A 21,326-nucleotide genomic window follows, 5' to 3' on the forward strand; every position below is an offset into this window, starting at 1 on the left:
TGGGATCACCAAATGAAATGCACTAGTCATGACTGTCCCTTAAGTGTCCACGGACCATTCTCACATTCTCAAAAATATAAATATAGTTTAGTTCTCCCATTTTGAGGATTAGGAGTTTTGAACTAAGCGAAGCTCTTTGTTCTGGTCGACTCTCTTTCAAAACTGCATGGCCGTTTCTACTAGGTATTTATGACCTATTGTAAAGTTATAAAACTTGTGGTGGGGAGAGTGAGAGTGGGGGGGCCACGATCTATGGTTAACAGGGTTGATGTGTTACACAACGACCCTCTCTGTTTTCTACCACAAACACCAGACAATTGCCAGAAAGAGTAGAACCAGCTCACCTGCTTTTAGTCTATGATAAGATGTTCAATATATATATATTTTAAAATATTTTTAAAGGAATAGTTTCACCATATTAAAACGAGTGCTCAGTTCACGTCATAGGGCTGACCTTAAAATGAGGGACAGATGTAAATGTATCACTAATCACATGAAATAAATACATAATCGTCAGAAATTACTTTTTGTCAAAGCAACAAAATTATTAGAAATGTGGAGACGTTTGGGATTAAGTGGGCTAGAGTCTTCCTTGAACTGACACTGTTGTTGGAGGGACATGTGAATGCTGAATTATTGAATTCTCCATGTGGTCTACGTTAAAGGGCACTTAATTTAAGGGCTTTTCAAATTAAATATTGGTGCACAATTTCCACTTAAAATATCATAGGGATGCAAAAGGGACTCATTTCTCAGCTCCTGTTCCTCAGGCAGTTAGGACAGCTAAGATAAACTAAATCTACAGGGGATGCAGTGTCTGCTATTAGACCTTGTTTTTCTTACCAATAGGGCACCAGAGAGAATCCCTCTTACAGTAGGAGGACTATGTATTCATTCACCACCAAGTGTAAATCTATAAAGAGTCAAACAACCTACTTTAATCATATTTGTTATAAGCCAGGGTGTTTTAGTCCTGAGCAATGTTTTGGTTTTTAAACAACATATTGAACAACGTCGGTTAAAATATTTGAATTTCATTTTGTACATTTTGTTGTGAGTTAAATGCTCAGTTTTTCTAGAGAGAAATCCCATTCAAACCCAAACTGTGCAAGGAGTTTCCAACAGGCCAATATTCTACATAGTTTAGCACAGAAAACATTGTAATTTACTACAATGCGCATAATCCATTGTGCTCTTACTTGTCCGGTCTGTGTGGGGTGTATTTTACGCGTGGTGTGGTGCAGACACAGAGAGGGAGAGAAGAGACTGAAAAATTTGATATCGAGATGGATAGAGAGCAGTTGCTTAACCAGGTATCTACCAGAAAAATCAGGATCGATGTGCTTGATAGTTGGTATTCAGCAGTCCTAAAGATCTGCCTTATTTGCTTTATGATTTTGTCAGACAGCAGCTCTATAGAGATGTGGTCCTTCTGTAGCTCAGTTGGTAGAGCATGGCGCTTGTAACGCCAGGGTAGTGGGTTCAATCCCGGGACCACCCATACGTAGAATGGCTGTAAGTCGCTTTGGATAAAAGCGTCTGCTAAATGGCATATGTTATTATTATTATTATTATGAGATGTTTTACATTTATTTTAAATGTAACCTTTATTTTACTAGGCAAGTCAGAGACAAATTCTTATTTACAATGGCGGCCGACACCGGCCAGAACCGGACGACGCTGGGCCAATTGTGCTCCTCCCTATGGGACTCCCAATCACGGCTGTTGTGATACAGCCTGGATTCGAACCAGGGTCTCTGTAGTGACGCCTCTCGCACCGAGATTCAGGTCCTGAGACCGCTGCTCCACTCGAGAGTCCAATAATGTCTGAGATAGTGACTTGGAAGTAAATAAAGTAATCAAATTAAACAAATGTAATATACACAACTGAAATATTTTATTAAAGTAATGTGACTTAATTATGGTTTTAAAACATGTTTTTATTATTTCACCTTCATTTAACCAGGTAGGCCAATTGAGAACAAGTTCTCATTTACAACTACGACCTGGCCAAGATAAAGCCAAGCAGTGCAGCACAAACAACAACAGAGTGACACATGGAATAAACAAACGCCAATAACACAATAGAAAAAAAGTCTATATACAGTGTGTGCGAATGGCATGAGGAGGTAAGGCAATTAAATAGGCCATAGTAATTACAATTTAGCAAATGAACACTGGAGTGATGCAATCCGCCCTGGCATGCTGTCAATAACCTTCTGGGCCACATGATGGCAGCCCATTCTTGCATAATCAATGCTTGGAGTTTATCAGAATTTGTGGATTTTTGTTTGTCCACCCATCTCTTGAGGATGACCACAAGTTCTCAATGGGATTAAGGTCTGGGAAGTTTCCTGGCCATGAACCCAAATATCAAAGTTGTTCCCTGAGCCACTTAGTTATCACTTTTGCCTTATGGTAAGGTGCTCCATCATGCTGGGAAATGCTTTGTTTGTCACCAAACTGTTCCTGGATGGTTGGGAGAAGTTGCTCTCGGAGGTTATGTTGGTACTATTCTTTATTCATGGCTGTGTTCTTAGGCAAAACTGAGTGAGCCCACTCCCTTGTGTGATAAGCAACCCCACACATGAATGGTCTCAGGATGCTTTACTGTTGACATGACACAGGACTGATGGTAGCGCTCACCTTGTCTTCTCCGGACAAGCTTTTTTCCGGATGCCCCAAACAATCGGAAAGTGGATTCATCAGAGAAAATGACTTTACCCCTGTCCTCAGCAGTCCAATCGCTGTACCTTTTGCAGAATATCAGTCTGTCCCTGATGTTTTTCCTGGAGAGAAGTGGCTTCTTTACTGCCCTTGACACCAGGCCATCCTCCAGGCCATCCTCCAATCCTCATCGTCTCACTGTGTGTGCAGATGCACTCACACCTGCCTGCTGCCATTCCTGAGCAAGCTCTGTACTGGTGGTGCCCTGAACATGCAGCTGAATCAACTTTAGGAGACGGTCCTGACGCTTGCTGGACTTTCTTGTGGGCGACCTGAAGCCTTCTTCACAACAATTGAACCGCTTTCCTTGAAGTTTTTGATGATCCGATAAATGGTTGATTTTAGGTGCAGTCTTACTTGCAGGAATATCCTTGCCTGTGAAGCCCTTTTTGTGCAAAGCAATGATGACAGCACGTGTTTCCTTACAGGTAACCATGTTTGACAGAGGAAGAACAATGATTCCAAGCACCACCCTCCTTCTGAAGCTTCCAGTCTGTTATTCGAACTCAATCAGCATGACGGACTGATCTCCAGCCTTCTCCTCATCAACACTCACATCTGTGTTAACGAGAGAATCACTGACATGTCAGCTGGTCCTTTTGTGGCAGGGCTGAAATGCAGTGGAAATGTTTTTGGGGGTTCAGTTCATTTGCATGGCAAAGAAGGACTTTGCAATTAATTGCAATTCATCTGATCACTCTTCATTACATTCTGGAGTATATGCAAATTGCCATCATACAAACTGAGGCAGCAGACTTTATGAACATTTATATTTGTGTCATTCTCAAAACTTTTGGCCACGACTCTGTAGGATAGTCAGTTTTACGAGGGTATGTTTGGCGGGGTGAGTGAAGGAGGCTTTGTTGCGAAATGGGAAGCCAATTCTAGATTTAAATTTGGATTGGAGATGTTTAATATGAGTCTGGAAGGAGAGTTTACAGTCTATCCAGACACCTAGGTATTTGTAGTTGTCCACATATTCTACGTCAGAACCATCCAGAGTAGTGATACTGGTCGGGGAGGCGGGTGCGGGTAGCAAACAGTTGAAAAGCATGCATTTGGTTTTACTAGCATTTAAGAGCAGATGGAGTGTTGTATGGCAGTGAAGCTCATTTGGAGGTTTGTTAACAGTGTCCAAAGAAGGGCCAGATGTATACAGAATGGTGTCGTCTGCGTAGAGGTGGATCAGGGAGTTACCCGCAGCAAGAGCGACATCGTTGATATATACAGAGAAAAGAGACTGCCAGAGATCCGGACAACAGGCCCTCCGATTGGACACACTGTCTAAGAAGTAGTTGGTGAACCAGGCGAGGCAGTCATTTGAGAAACCAAGGCTATTGAGTCTGCCGATAAGAATACAGTGATTGACAGAGCCGATGAAGATGGCTGCACAGTACTGTCTTTTATCGATGGCAGTTATGATATCGTTTAGTACCTTGAGCTTGGCTGAGGTGCACCCATGACCAGCTCGGAAACCGGATTGCACAGAGAAGAATTTGTGGGATTCGAAATGGTCAGTGATCTGTTTATTAACTTTGCTTTCGAAGACTTTAGAAAGGCAGGGCAGGATGGAAAAAGGTCTAAAACAGTTTGGGTCTAGAGAGTCACCCCCTTTGAAAAGGGGGATGACTGCGGCAGCTTTCCAATCTTTAGGGATCTCGGACAATACGAAAGAGAGGTTGAACAGACTGGTAATAGGGGTTGCAACAGTGGCAGCAGATAATCTTAGAAAGAGAGGGTCCAGATTGGCTAGCCCAGCTGATTTGTACGGGTCCAGGTTTTGCAGCTCTTTCAGAACATCTTGCTATCTGGATTTGGGTGGTGGAGAAGCTGGGGAGGCTTGGGCAAGTACCTGTGGGGGTTGCGGAGCAGCCAGGAGGAAAGCATGGCTAGCTGTAGAGAAATGCTTATTGAAATTCTTGATTATCGTGGATTTATCGGTGGTGACAGTGTTTCCTAGCCTCAGTGCAGGGGGCAGCTGGGAGGAAGTGATAAACAGTAATGTGCAGTCACTTCCATCATGGGACTTTTATTAATTGTTTTATTCTGTTACAACATTCAACCCACAATTTGTAGTGCTTGTAATGTAAAAGAAAATATTTGAAACCGAAATAAGTTTAATAAAGTTTAATAAAAAAATATTATTATTATTATTATTATTTATTTTTTACTGAACCAACATCGATGCACTAATCGGCCAGCACGAATGAGTTAAAATATATATTATTAGTCTGTTTCTCCCTATTTCTGTTTGCCATTCTGTCCTTGTTTGTCCAGTGTAGGTATCTTCTGCAGCATAGATCTGCTCCTGTGAGATGGAAAAGGAAGATGAGAGTGGGGTCCCCAGAGGGTGATAAGGGTAGCGAGAGAGGTGCATGAGAGGGGGAGAGAGAGGCAGTGTGGTCAGTCTGTGTTTTACTGGATCAGATGTCAGATCTGGCTGAGAATAAGTATCGATCTGTATTAACAAAACACTCGCATGCAGGACTCCATTAGTTGCCAGAGAGGCTAGTCGGCTTGAACCTCTCTTTCCTTCTGACTGGAGTGGAGCTGTGTGTTTGAGCATTCATAGGTGTGTGTTGACCTTTTGTGCTTTCTATCGACTTAGTTAAGGACACATTTGGCCCTGTTGGCCTGTGTTACGAAAAAGCTATGGCATCCCTCAAAGGGGCAGTTCCTTGAGTATAGTCTTTCTGCAGCAGTTGAGGTAGGCCTTCTTGTGGTATGTTTTTCACCCCCAGCCTACACAAATGCAGAAAATGGGACAGACCCACACAGTGGCCCTCTATGTAAATTTAAACTAGATGGGCACAATCTAAAGGGATCATGTTTCTATCATAACACCACAGTCTGTGCACAAAGAGGGTTGGCTTAATGTAACCGCCCACGTCTTAAATAGGCTCCCCCCGCTGCTATGTTTTGGCTCTTTTTGCGGGCTGTGTGTTCAGTTAATGGGGTATAAACAGTAACAACAGCATAAGTGATGAGTCAAAAGAGTTAGTCCAGGGAGCTATTGGTTAACTATTTAACTATTATGCAGTCTTGTGGTTTGGGTGTAGAAGCTGTTCATGGTCCTGTTGGTTCCAGACTTGGTGCATCGTTAGCAGAGGGAACAGTCTATGACTTGGGTGGCTGGAGTCTTTGACACACAATGTTTTGGGGATCTGAGGAACCATGCCAAATTCTATCAACCTCCTGGGGGAATAGGCATTGTTGTGACCTCTTCACAATTGTGTTGGTGTATGGACCATGATAATTCCATAGTGATGTGGAGTTCTCAACCTGCTCCACTATAGCCCCATGGCTGTGGGAAGCGGAGGGCCGAGCATGCCCCCATCATGCTCGGCCCTCCGCTTCCTGTTCAACCACACTGCCAGGTCTTTGACCTCCTACCTGTACGCTGTCTCATCATCATCATCAGTGATCAGGCCTACCACTGTTGTTGTCGGCAAACTTAATGATGGTAAAGGAGTTGTGGGTGAACAGGGAGTACAGGAGGGGACTAAGCACGCATCCCTGAGGGGACCCTGTGTTAAGGGTCAGTGTGGAGGATGTGTTGTTGCCTACCCTCACAACCTGGGGATGGCCTGTCAGGAAGTCCAGGATCCAGTTGCAGAGGGAGGTGTTTAGTGATGAGTTGGGAGGCCACAATGTTGTTGAACTCTGAGCTGCAGTCAAAGAACAGCATTCTCACGTAGGTGTTCCTTTTGTCCAGATGGGAAAGGGCAGTGTGGAGTGCAATAGAGATTGTCATCCATGGATCTGTTGGGGTGGTATGCGAATTGGAGTGGGTCCAGTGTGTCTGGAATGATGGTGTGGATGTGAGACATGACAAGCCTTTCAAAGCTTCCGGCGCCGACTGAGATGGCCGCCTCGCTTCGCGTTCTAGGAAACTATGCAGTTTTTTGTTTTTTACGTGTTATTTCTTACATTAGTACCCCAGGTCATCTTAGGTTTCATTACATACAGTCGAGAAGAACTACTGAATATAAGATCAGCGTCAACTCACCATCAGTACGACCAAGAATATGTTTTCCGCGACGCGGATCCTGTGTTCTGCCTTACAAACAGGACAACGGAATGGATCGCTTGCAGCGACCCAAGGAAACGACTACGAAAAGAGGGAAACGGCGGTGTTCTGGTCAGACTCCGAAAAAGGGCACATCGCGCACCACTTCCCAGTATTCTTCTTGCCAATGTCCAGTCTCTCGACAACAAGGTTGATGAAATCCGAGCAAGGGTGGCATTCCAGAGGGACATCAGAGACTGCAACGTTCTCTGCTTTACGGAAACATGGCTTACTGGGAAGACGCTATCCAGGGCGGTGCAGCCAACGGGTTTCTCCACGCATCGCGCCGACAGAAACAAACATCTCTCTGGTAAGAAGAGTGGCGGGCGTATGCCTCATGACTAACGGGACATGGTGTGATGAAGGAAACATACAGGAACTCAAATCCTTCTGTTCACCTGATTTAGAATTCCTCACAATCAAATGTAGACCGCATTATCTTCAAGAGAATTCTCTTCGATTATAATCACAGCCGTATATATCCCCCAAGCAGACACATCGATGGCTCTGAACGAACTTTATTTAACTCTTTGCAAACTGGAAAACATTTATCCGGAGGCTGCATTCATTGTAGCTGGGGATTTTAACAAAGCCAATCTGAAAACAAGACTCCCTAAATTTTATCAGCATATCGATTGCGCAACCAGGGGTGGTAAAACCTTGGATCATTGTTACTCTAACTTCCGCGACGCATATAAGGCCCTGCCCCGCCCCCTTTCGGAAAAGCTGACCATGACTCCATTTTGCTGATCCCTGCCTACAGGCAGAAATTAAAACAAGAGGCTCCCACGCTGAGGTCTGTCCAACGCTGGTCAGACCAAGCTGACTCTACACTCCAAGACTGCTTCCATCACGTGGACTGGGACATGTTTCGTATTGCGTCAGATGGGAATATTGACGAATACGCTGATTCGGTGTGCGAGTTCATTAGAACGTGCGTCGAAGATGTCGTTCCCATAGCAACGATAAAAACATTCCCTAACCAGAAACCGTGGATTGATGGCAGCATTCGCGTGAAACTGAAAGCGCGAACCACTGCTTTTAATCAGGGCAAGGTGTCTGGCAACATGACTGAATACAAACAGTGCAGCTATTCCCTCCGCAAGGCTATTAAACAAGCTAAGCGTCAGTACAGAGACAAAGTGGAATCTCAATTCAATGGCCCAGACACAAGAGGTATGTGGCAGGGTCTACAGTCAATCACGGACTACAAGATGAAATCCAGCCCAGTCACGGACCAGGATGTCTTGCTCCCAGGCAGACTAAATAACTTTTTGCCCGCTTTGAGGACAATACAGTGCCACTGACACGGCCTGCAACGGAAACATGCGGTCTCTCCTTCACTGCAGCCGAGGTGAGTAAGACATTTAAACGTGTTAACCCTCGCAAGGCTGCAGGCCCAGACGGCATCCCCAGCCGCGCCCTCAGAGCATGCGCAGACCAGCTGGCCGGTGTGTTTACGGACATATTTAATCAATCCCTATACCAGTCTGCTGTTCCCACATGCTTCAAGAGGGCCACCATTGTTCCTGTTCCCAAGAAAGCTAAGGTAACTGAGCTAAACGACTACCGCCCGTAGCACTCACTTCCGTCATCATGAAGTGCTTTGAGAGACTAGTCAAGGACCATATCACCTCCATCCTACCTGACACCCTAGACCCACTCCAATTTGCTTACCGCCCAAATAGGTCCACAGACGATGCAATCTCAACCACACTGCACACTGCCCTAACCCACCTGGACAAGAGGAATACCTATGTGAGAATGCTGTTCATCGACTACAGCTCGGCATTCAACACCATAGTACCCTCCAAGCTCGTCATCAAGCTCGAGACCCTGGGTCTCGACCCCGCCCTGTGCAACTGGGTACTGGACTTCCTGACGGGCCGCCCCAGGTGGTGAGGGTAGGCAACAACATCTCCTCCCCGCTGATCCTCAATACGGGGCCCCACAAGGGTGCGTTCTGAGCCCTCTCCTGTACTCCCTGTTCACCCACGACTGCGTGGCCACGCACGCCTCCAACTCAATCATCAAGTTTGCGGACGACACAACAGTGGTAGGCTTGATTACCAACAACGACGAGACGGCCTACAGGGAGGAGGTAAGGGCCCTCGGAGTGTGGTGTCAGGAAAATAACCTCACACTCAACGTCAACAAAACTAAGGAGATGATTGTGGACTTCAGGAAACAGCAGAGGGAACACCCCCTATCCACATCGATGGAACAGTAGTGGAGAGGGTAGCTAGTTTTAAGTTCCTCGGCATACACATCACAGACAAACTGAATTGGTCCACTCACACTGACAGCGTCGTGAAGAAGGCGCAGCAGCGCCTATTCAACCTCAGGAGGCTGAAGAAATTTGGCTTGTCACCAAAAGCACTCACAAACTTCTACAGATGCACAATCGAGAGCATCCTGGCGGGCTGTATCACCGCCTGGTACGGCAACTGCTCCGCCCTCAACCGTAAGGCTCTCCAGAGGGTAGTGAGGACTGCACAACGCATCACCGGGGGCAAACTACCTGCCCTCCAGGACACCTACACCACCCGTTGTTACAGGAAGGCCATAAAGATCATCAAGGACATCAACCACCCGAACCACTGCCTGTTCACCCGCTATCATCCAGAAGGCGAGGTCAGTACAGGTGCATCAAAGCTGGGACCGAGAGACTGAAAAACAGCTTCTATCTCAAGGCCATCAGACTGTTAAACAGCCACCACTAACAGTGAGTGGCTGCTGCCAACACACTGTCATTGACACTGACCCAACTCCAGCCATTTTAATAATGGGAATTGATGGGAATTATGTAAATATATCACTAGCCACTTTAAACAATGCTACCTTATATAATGTTACTTACCCTACATTATTCATCTCATATGCATATGTATATACTGTACTCTACATCATCGACTGCATCCTTATGTAACACATGTATCACTAGCCACTTTAACTATGCCACTTTGTTTACTTTGTCTACACACTCATCTCATATGTATATACTGTACTCGATACCATCTACTGTATGCTGCTCTGTACCATCACTCATTCATATATCCTTATGTACATGTTCCTTATCCCCTTACACTGTGTATAAGACAGTAGTTTTGGAATTGTTAGTTAGATTACTTGTTGGTTATCACTGCATTGTCGGAACTAGAAGCACAAGCATTTCGCTACACTCGCATTTAACATCTGCTAACCATGTGTATGTGACAAATAAAATTTGATTTGATTTGATTTGAAAGCATTTCATGGTTACAAATGTGAGTGCTACGGGGTGATAGTAATTTCCACCGAAGTTCTTGGGTACAGGGACTATGGTAGTCTGCTTGAAACATGTACAGTGGGGCAAAAAAGTATTTATTCAGCCACCAATTGTGCAAGTTCTCCCACTTAAAAAGATGAGAGAGGCCTGTACCTTTCATCATAGGTACACTTCAACTATGACAGACAAAATGAAAAAAAAAAACAGGAAATCACATTGTAGGATTTTTAATGTGCATGAGTACACATCCTGGTCATCCGTCTGGCCCTGAGGCCTTTTCAAATCAAATTTGATTTGTCACATACACATTGTTAGCAGATGCTTGTGCTTTTAGTTCTGACAATGCAGTAATAACCAACGAGTAATCTAACCTAACAATTTCACAACAACTACCTTATACACACAAGTGTAAAGGGATGAAGAATATGTACATGAAGATATATGAATAAGTGATGGTACAGAACGGCATAGGCAAGATGCAGTCGATGGTATCGAGTACAGTGTATATACATATGAGATGAGTAATGTCAGTATCTACATTTCAATCCATTTATTCAATAATTGAATTGTGCTCTTATGGAGTATTCCCATGATGTCCAATTGAACTGACAAGGATTGAAGTAATCCAAGCTCGTGTCCAGGAACTTACAACTTGAATCTATCTGATTCCTTTGTTATGTATGGAATTATTGAATTTCCTACTTGTTGTATCCTATGTTCCAGAGAGTAACTGAGCTTGCAGCCTGGTCCCCAGCCCTTCTTATCATGTCAATGTGTAGCAGCTTCCCTGTCAATCATGTCCACAGAGGCTGTATTGTCGCTACCTACCGCCCATCCACTAAGCCCCACTCCTCCCCCAGTTTGAAGAACAGAGGACAAAAGGATGACGGATGGGTGAAACTCCCTCTCTGGGGAGTACAGTATGGGAGGTGTGTGCTAGGGCTCCCATACGACGGCCACAAAGATCACATTCAACCCAAACACAATACAGTACAATACTATAGAGCCCTTTCGGCCAGGACAGGACCGGCCCCAGGCCAGCACAGCACCACAACGCCTGGCAGCTACACAGAGCTGGGGGATAGGGTTAGCATCAACAACTAAAAATAGAGAGTGGGACAGCAAAGGGGTTGAGGAAAAAGTGGATAAAAATAGGAGAGTAAGCGAGAGGGACCGAGATGGGTGAAGAGAAGGTGGATAAAGGAAAACTAGCTGGGGGACAAAGGATAGCAAATGATATATATATATATATATATATATATATATATATATATGAGAGAGAAAGGGAAAAGTTGTTTTTGACCAAGGTGTAGAGACTGTAGAAACCCCCGTATTGACCCCCACTGTGTCTTCCACTGTATCTCATGCCTGCTGCCCAGTAAGGAGAATGGTAATTGTCCCACTGGGTAATAATTAGCAGACTGCACTCCCTCCCTTTGTCTGTATGTGTGCCGGTTGAGCTCGCTGTGTGCGACTGTTTATTTTAGAGTATGACTCACACTTCCTGTGCCCAACCAATGAGGCCTCAGTGGAACAGCAGGGCCTCCTCTCATTCTCAATTCCACACAGCAATAATATTTTTCAAACTGTGCGGGGTACTTGAATGGATGAGGTGGCTCTGGAATTCATTTACTAGTGCACAGGGACTGCGGTAGATTTCTTTGGAAGGTGGATTTTTTCAAATGTAAAAACACGAGCACCACGACTGACGTTTTGTTAGCAGGAAAAGGCCACCGTTAGACACAGTCATTGCATTCCAGTGTTTCTTGAGTGAAATCGTCTGGGAATTCATCACGCCATCATCACTACTTCTGCTTACTTAGTCAATAATGGTTGGCGATGATGACGGGTTGCTAGGTTTTTCCGCAGCATCTGTCTCCCTTCGGTGTCCTGCCTGCTCTCCGGGGGAAAGACCTGTTTGTAATGGAATCTACAGCCCACTGGGCCACTTTATTAACCTCTTGCAGCTCCCCCCCTACTTTGTGCAATTTCCACCTGAAGACATACCCAAATCTAACAGCCTGTAGCTCAGGCACAGAACCAAGGATATGCATATTCTTGGTAACATTTGAAAGAAAACACTCTGAAGTTTGTATAAATGTGAATTGAATGTAGGAGAATAACACACAATAGATCTAGTTTAGATAAAACAATGAAAAAAAACATACATTTTTTATTGTTATTTTTGTGTCATAATTAAAATGAACAAGATAAAACAAAAATTCAGATAGGATGATGGGGACAATTTAAGTGAAAAACATAAGAGGGCAACAGTACTTGTGCAAAGTTTCAGAATGATAACTTCCAAAATGAGTGTGCTACAGGACATTTATCATGAAGTCACCCAGGTGTCCCACACAAGTAGCCCAAATGTACCCAAGTGGCCAAATTGATGAAGGTATACATTTTGAAACAAATAACTATATACAAAATACTAAAATGGTATTCTAACACACACACCCCAAAAATTGAGTAAAATAAATGGAAAAAAATCATATTTATTGATTAAAAAATATATGAAAAAAAAAAAAAATATATATATATATATATATATATATATATATATATATATATATATATATATAAATATAAATATAAATATATATATATATATATATATATATATATCAAAATAAATATAAATATATATATATATATTTTTTATTTATTTTTATTTATTATTTTATATATATATATATATTTATATTTATTTTGATATATATATATATATATATATATATAAAATAATAAATAAAATTTAAAAAAAAATATATATATATATATATATATATATATATATATATATACTCGGTACACACTACCAAGTAGGTGCTATTTTTTTAGATGTTGCGCTACCGGAGTTACACAGTATTGTTGAAACGCACATCCGTGAGCTACTTGCTATGGGCATCACTGCTATTAGCTTCACGGCTAACATTTGGACCAGCGATGTCAGCCCCATGAGCATGCGGAGTTTGACCGCACAGTGGGTCAACAAGGATTTAATCCGGAGGAAAGCCGTATTGCATGCTCAAGAATGTGCTGGTTCTCATACCGCTGCTGCCATGTCAATGGCATTTGAGAACATGTTTAAGACTTGGAAACATGAACACCTAGCTCCATTCGAACAACTGACTCGAGAAATGAGCTCAACTTCTGCAGCAGACGTGAGATACCAAAGATACCATCTGTCATGGCATTGAAACGCCTACTCAACGAAACTGCCGACATAGCTAGAAACAAGCGTTTCGGTGGGCATTCTCTCTGAGCCTCTTTACTGTGTCGCCACCATGCTCAATGCTAAGTACAAGGACTGCTACTTCGATACAGACAAGAAACGTTAGACCTTGCTAGACAAGTTGGAAACGGACACAGTGACAGTGCATACTGAGGAAGAGAGGCCACAGACAGACAGAGCTGAAACTTCACTGCTTGCCATGTATGATGAAATCCTGGTTGAATGAAATTACTAAACAAATGAACAACGAAATAGCACAGAAAGTAAGTGAAATAGATAGGTTTTGATTATGTTTTACTGGTAACGGGGACATACGTAAATGCCAACAAAATAACTTTTTGGGGTGTCTGTGAGAACTATTTAACTACTGGAATGCTTAAAAGGCTGTTTACATTTTTAAATATTGGTATTGGGTTTTTTGGCGAGGAAAATATTGTATATCGGTATCGGCCACAAATGTCATATCGGTGGATCTCTAGTTAATATGCTTCGATGTTACAGCGATGATGATGATGTTGATAATGTTTGTAATGATGATGGTTATTCTTTGTAATGATGATGGTTATTCTAAGGTGGCAACTTCGGAGGTCCCTCCTATCTCTCACTTTTTTTTTCTTCCCATCCCTCTACTTTCCATTACAGGGCTAACACTTGTTAACGCCTTCTCTCCATCACTCTCTTTTCGCCTCACCCCCTCCCTCTCTAAGAAACACACCCTCCCAGGCACTCATCTGCTCGCTCTCTCCCCGCATGTCTCTGTGACTCTGAAGCTCCTCTGAGGGGTGAAACCAGGCTGCTCTCTCCCAGGTAAACTGTTCTCCATCCTCCCTCATTTTCTCTCTCTCTTTCCGTCCTTCATCAATCTCTCTGTCCTCATTCGTGATCTCACTCTTTCGCCCACTCTCCGCTCTCCTCTCTCACAACTCTCTCTCTCTCTCTCATACACCCTGAGGCTAAATGGCCACTGTAATGGGATTAGTCTGTTAGATTGGGATTGATAGTCCTCATAACTGTCTGTTGTGTGATCTGCTGCTGTACCGTAGGTAGTGTTTCTATCTGTGTGTGCTTTCTCTGAATGGGTTGCCGTTCCTGATGGTCTTCTTTACTCCAGTTTGCTTGAGTGTGTTATGTACTGGATGTGAGTGTAGCAGCTACCTGGATTCTAGGAGTTCTAGTTCTTTCATGGTTGAGTGCAGCTAAATGGGAGTGTTTTAAAGAGCATCGTTGAAAAGCAAAGTCGTCAATACTCTCCATTTGTTTTTGGAGGGTTAATGGTGGCTAGAGAGAGAATGACTAATCAGTGTATGTGAGTGTGTGTGGTCTACATATGCATGATTCAGTTATACAGGCATATTCCCTCCACTTCCTGGTGTGGGCGTGCTCTTTGCCTTTCTTGATACGTCGATAAGGCAGTAAAATAAATATTGACAGCTTCTACGGGCTAATCAGCCTGGTCTTACTGGATTGGGTTGAATTAATCCCTAGACTTTGTGAAAATATGAGAACAGCACTTTGGTTAGAGCTCCTCTTCTTATAGTTTATAATGTTACCTGAATACATGATCAATGACCTTCATCCTAGCCCCTTGTTAATTTCTGTCAAATCCCTCTGGGTTCTTCTTGTGGTTCAGATTACTGTTGTGAACGTTTAAACATTTAAACGAAGTTGGGATTTTTAACATTAATTAAGAGAAATTATCACAACTCTCTCTCTCTCCCTTGCTCTGGCTCGCCTGCTCTTTCTCTTGGCTTATGATGAGTGTGTGTGTTCAGTCTTCGGTCTGTTGCGTGTTGAATATCCTAGCTTATTCATTGATGACAGGCCAGCTTTACTGGAGTTGCAAGACATTGCAAGCCACGAAATTTCAAGGTACAGCATTCCATTGTGATATACAGCTTTTGATTGCCGATTAGAGTCAGGCCTAGTGCACAGTTCTGTCTGCCTGGTGGCAGACCTGCCTATACTGTGCCCCTCCCCTCTCGCTATTAAAGATGTGAGTGTTTGTGTTCTTCAAAGTATGGAAATGAATCAGTCTTCCTAGCGGAATCTAATCTTGACCCTCAGAAATGGGAGTCGACATGCACGGAGTCGAGGAATAAACAATTTTGGAGTCTGCTCTCCGCCACTACGTCATCAGCAGCAAAGTCCTGTATGACAATTATTTTAAGTTAAATGAGAACGAAATGCAAACTTTACGAGGTGGAATTGAGGTACAGTAATGGTAGTACAGGTGCAATGCATAACCATCTGAGAGACAAACTGTTGCTGGCAGCAGCGCAGCTGCATTGTGAATTTGCGTGGTTATTATAGTTTATCTTCTTAGGGCTGGGGGCAGTATTGAGTAGCTTGGATGAATAAGGTGCCCAGAGTTAACTGCCTGCTACTCAGGCCCAGTTTCTAATATATGCATATTATTAGTCGATTTGGATAGAAAACACTCTGCAGTTTCTAAAACTGTTTGAATGATGTCTGTGATTATAACAGAACTCAAGGTTTGGGCATTCGTTTGATCTGGTAAAAGTGCTTAAACTCTCTCTGAGAAAGGATACAAAGAACTGGGTGAATCCCTCCACAGGACATATGTATGACTATGGTTTGAGCTAATGTCACTTCCACAGACCTAAGTAATGAATGTAAACAAGTTTCCCCGAGACACTGATCTTACAGCAATGTAGCATTGTCACGGTCTGATGGTTATGGTGACAATTTGGTGAAGGTGAGCTGGGCCTAGATCTGTAGGCTGCTTTCTACCTTCAGCGACCCTCAAGCCCAGGGGTTAGGGGCTGTTCTGCATGAGTACAGAGGTCAGGCTGTTTCACCACTTTCTCCTGTCAGCTTGCGTCCGTGCCCAGAGAGGGGCATGCAGCCCTCCAGCTCTCTCTCCATCTGCCGTACCTCTGAGTAGACCTGTTTCCATGGGAACCAGTGAACCAGCAGCACTAGGCTAAATTGAGGAAAGGAGAGGCGGGAAAGAGGGTTTATCGGTTCTCCGGGCACAAGCTAATTTAATGTTTAGCTCATATTTTTATCCATCATTACCAGCTGTGGAAAGACCTTCCACAATGAGCACAAACTCATAACCCAGACTGCTCTTTGTTCTTGGTGTCTGTGCATATTAATATGGAGACAGTTCTGATATTGTACTGTTACAGCTTTTTACGTATTGAGTGACTGAATGGTGCTTGTAATGATGCCTCATGTTATGTGACCTCAACTTATCAAAGTTACAGTAGATCTCGATTTGTTGCTGTGTCTCAATCTTCAGATGTTAAGGTTAACATAGCAGGATTTCCAGCAGACCTGGTTGCTCAAAGAACTCTTTAACAACATTATCGCAATGTTTCTAGCTGTTATTGGCATGGTCAGGTTTCCTCTGTCTTTTACAAACATCCCACCAATGTCAGAATAATCTTGCTCCCTAAAGAAGTTAGAACATTAGACTGGGGCCTGGGTGAACATTTTGCTTAGCTACTCAGTGCTGTTCCTCATGTCGTCCACACACATGTTAATACCGTTTCAGCCAAGGTGCTTCAAGGTGCCATATTGATAAGGCTGATGCCCTACAAAGCTTATATCTTTTGTGTTGATGAAATCCAGGGGTAACCCCTCAAGTCTTTGTGAGGACATTTGAATGCATGACACATATCCAGAGTGAAGGGATATTTAACCTGTCCTGCATTTTTAAACATGTCTGCAGACTCACTGCAAGTGTTCCATGGAACAAGAAGAGCAGCATGAAGGAGAGAGACTGCTTCTTCCTGGGTACCGCCATCACTGTTTGTGTGTCTGCTGACAATGCACCGCACTCACACTCCCCCCTCCTCCACCCACAACCCCCCTCCTCACTTACTGGTCTGAGCTAGGCAGGAGCTAGGCAATCCCTTTCACAGCATGATATGCACGCCTCACACGCATGCACACAGAGACATAAAAATACACTCCGACCACACCCCAAGTCTACTTGGTACTGTTTCCAACTGATGACAGCAAAGGAATGTACTGTACAGGCAAAGGTTAAAGATAGACAGTAGAGAGGTGTGTCCCATTACAGGTTCCCATACTGAAGCACCTGATTCTGCAGAGTAAAGGATTCGCTGTTAAATTTTCTGATACTGATATTAGCTCTGGAGTTTTGCTTGTGACAACTCCTCTCAAAGGAATGTGTCACTGTAAGAAAATGGAACACCACTGCATCGTCGGCTTCACTAACAGCACATTCACACCCTATAGACTATAAATAGATCTTTGTGAATGAGTGAGTCAGCAACTTTTCCCCGTCTGCATTCATCCACAGTAGAATTCTAATTACTATCCTGAGATTCCAGCATTGAAGTGTTTGGACTGTCAGCCTTCAACTGCTGTGCATTTTCTGTCTCACTTCCTTCATATGGTTCCTTTCTACCTGGTTATTGTAAAGCATTAAGGTAAGGGGGTGAGTGGGAAGGAAAAGCCTTGAAACAACAGGAGGAAACATTGAGAGGAACTAGAGCCACTGGGGAATGGCAGGTCTGGTTTGCTTACCTGATCTGACTGTCAGAATGGATTTGAGACCGACAGGCTCAGAAAGGTGTTCTGGGCAGTGTAACGTGTGAGAGAGTTGGTGCGTGCGTTTTCAAGAAAATAACATGACAGTCTCTGCCATATTTCCCCAACCCAAGGTGATTGCTCCCTGTGTAATACAACAATTATGAATTTGCCTATTATTTTTAAGCAGTGTAGTTCCTTATCCAATCTCAAATAATTGTGAAAGGAATACAATAATGACAATGTAGCCAAGTGAAATGAACGTTATTAATACATTTACTTAATATGATGACAGTCTGTATAGGATTAAGTGTTAGATTCATGTCTCGTGTAGCAGCAAGAACCAACTCTGGAGTTCCAAGCTCTAAAAAAACATATATTTGAGCCAGTTGAGATGAGTTTCCAGGTGATCCATTGTCTCTCCAAGGGTGTGCCTCCCTTCTGACTGGTAGCCATTGGCAGTATGGTTGTTGAGCTTATGCAGAATGCCTCATCACTGGACTCATCTTTTGAGTCAAAGTAAAAGTCACCAGACTCAGTCGGACTGTGATGGCGCCGAAGAACATTATTTTGTAATATATATTTTTTGGTGTTTTGTGTAACTTTTTTAAATGTAACATAATGTTGCTGCTACCTTCTTCTCTTATGACAAAAACTAATTCTGGACATCAGAAAAGCGATTACTCACCGTGGACTGGAAGAAACTTTTTCCTTTAACGAATCCAACAAGAAGGATATCCTGCTTTAACTGGAACAGGCCCAGATCCACGCCTTTTGTGTGAAGAAAAGACGCCGGAAAAGGGGCCGCAGATCGGGCATTCTTCTGAGAATCCGAAGGCGAGCGAGTGAACTCCCACTGCCTTCTATTCTGCTGGCTAACATGTAATCATTGGAAAATAAAATTGATGACCTATGATTAAGATGATCCTACCAACGGGACATTAACTTCTTGGATATAGGGGGCGCTCTTTTAATTTATGGATAAAAAAAACGTTCCCGTTTTAAACAAGATATTTTGTCACGAAAAGATGCTTGACTATGCATATAATTGACAGCTTTGGAAAGAAAACACTCTGACGTTTCCAAAACTGCAAAGATATTGTCTGCGAGTGCCACAGAACTAATGCTACAGGCGAAACCAAGATGAAATTTCATACAGGAAGTGCCCCAGATTTTGAATGTGCTGTGTTCCAATGTCTCCTTATATGGCTGTGTATGGGTCACGAATGAGCTTAGACTTTCTGTCGTTTCCCCAAGGTGTCGACAGCATTGTGATGTATTTGTAGGCAAATCATTGGAAGATTGACCTTAAGAGACTACATCTACCAGGTGGCCGCTTGGTGTCCTCCGTTGCAATTATTGCGTAATCTCCAGCTGCGTGTATTTTTCATTTGCTTCGAGGAGAAACCACGAATGATTTATCATCAAATAGATATGTGAAAAACACCTTGAGGATTGATTCTAAACAACGTTTGCCATGTTTTTGTCGATATTATGGAGTTAATTTGGTAAAAAGTTCGGCGTTGTAGAGACTGCATTTTCGGATTTTTTTCTTAGCCAAACGTGATGAACAAAACGGAGCAATTTCTCCTACACAAGAAATCTTTTTGGAAAACTGAACATTTGCTATCTGAGTCTCCTTATTGAAAACATCCGAAGTTCTTCAAAGGTAAATTCTTTTATTTGAATGCTTTTCTTGTTTTTGTGAAAATGTTGCCTGCTGAATGCTAGGCTTAATGCAATGCTAGCTATCAATACTCTTACACAAATGATTGTGTAGCTATGGTTGAAAAGCATATTTTGAAAATCTGAGATGACAGTGTTGTTAACAAAAGGCTAAGCTTGTGAGCCAATATATTTATTTCATTTCATTTGCAATTTTCATGAATAGTTAACATAGCGTTATGGTAATGAGCTTGAGGCTATGATTACGCTCCCGGATACGGGATTGCTCGATGCTAGAGGTTAAAAACTGTAACATCTTATGTTTCACTGAGATGTGGCAGACAATATAGAGCTTGCGGAATTTTCCATGCACCGGCTTCTGCCGGAGACGCTACCTTTGGTAAGACGAGGGGTGGGGGTGTGTGTCTTTGTCAATAACAGCTGGTGCGCAATGTCTAATATTAAAGAAGTCTCAAGGTATTGCTCGCCTCTCTCTACCAAGAGAGTTCTCATCTGTATTATTCATAGCCGTCTATTAACCACCACAAAACGAAGCTGGCACTTAGACCGCTCTCAACCAACTCAACTCAACCATAAGCAAAGAAGAAAATGCTCATCCTGAAGCGGCGCTCCAAGTGGTACGGGACTTTAATACAGGGAAACCTAAATCAGTTTCTGCTAGAAACATGTACTCAAGGAAGCGAAGGTAAACTGCCTCAATTATTACCGCCCCGTGGCACTCACTTCAGTAACCATGAAGTGCTTTGACCGCCCCAGCAGATCCACAGAAGATGCAATCTCAATTGCACTCCACTGCCCTTTCTCACCTGGACAAAAAACCTCAGACATGTTCTTGATTAATGAAAATATTCTTGGGAAATTACCATGACTGCTGGCATCAGACTTGCCCTTCAATGGATCCTTGTTAAAGGATTTAGTGTACTCATTCCAATTACAGGGCCTCGAAAGAGTCCTGTATTGTTGTTTTTGTCACTACCTCCCCGGGTCGAGAACGGGTCATTTGCGCAACCTCCGGCCTTCCCAGGGGAACGGCCGGGGCACGTGTCTACCCTGGGAGAAGGTCCTGGTGAGAAGGTCCTGGTGCAATCAACCGCGTGCCCTGCACTGCCCGTGGCCGACTCCACAGGAGCCGGGGCGCCGCTCGAGAGGTCTTTGTCAAGCTGGAGGTTTTAGTAGGAACCGCACAACCGAGACAACAACACAGTTTGAGAAACACGCGTGTCTCTGGCACCTGGTGCGTAGCAGGGTGGCCCCCTACCACAGGCATTGCTTCCTGGGCATGCCACTGCCCGCATTGGAACACCAATGTAGCTGGGTCTCGGCTGGGTCTCGCTCGGACGGGGCTCTGGCTGGAGCGTTTCGGAGAAACCAGGAAACCGGGGTAAACCATCTCCGAAAGGGGCTCCACCAATAGAGGCAAATCCACGTGTGGCGGGAGGAACCATCCTGCCGACGGGGGACCTGCCAGGTGGATAACGGATGCCAATTGTTCAGAAGGAATGAAACTGGCTGGACAACAGAGCGGACCCATGCATGAACCATGCATGCAATGTGAACGTTGGGATAGAGCAGCTGCCAAGCACAGAGCTCAATATCCTCCCGCAACCAAGCTGGGAACTGGGCTCAAGAGCAAACAACAACCAAACGGTCGCCGAAGGGAGGATCACCTTCGGAGTGTTAAAACCGTGGTCCAGAACCCTCGAAATTGCCCATTTCTACATAACCGCATGGGTCTTGAAGTTTGCCACCGTCCCGGGATCTCTAGGACATGGTTCCCAGGTTTCTGAAATCGCGCTGGTTCCTGTCTAGTCAAC

At 43.7% G+C, this 21,326-nt stretch overlaps 1 protein-coding gene across 6 annotated transcripts in view; it reads left to right on the forward strand.

The window, feature by feature from the left end:
* LOC118364166 (transcription factor HIVEP3-like) overlaps positions 1 to 21,326 on the forward strand; it is a 57,882-nt gene that overhangs the window by 14,891 nt on the left and 21,665 nt on the right. Inside the window, exon 2 of one of the 6 annotated variants that reach the window (XM_035745420.1) lies at positions 14,010 to 14,109. The exons of the other annotated variants lie outside the window; for them this stretch is intronic. The gene's annotated coding sequence lies outside the window, so the exon portion shown is untranslated. The remainder of the gene's footprint in view (positions 1 to 14,009; positions 14,110 to 21,326) is intronic. 6 annotated transcript variants of the gene reach the window in all.

This window comes from Oncorhynchus keta, chromosome 31 (genome assembly GCF_023373465.1).
Source record: "Oncorhynchus keta strain PuntledgeMale-10-30-2019 chromosome 31, Oket_V2, whole genome shotgun sequence".
NCBI lineage: Eukaryota > Metazoa > Chordata > Actinopteri > Salmoniformes > Salmonidae > Oncorhynchus > Oncorhynchus keta.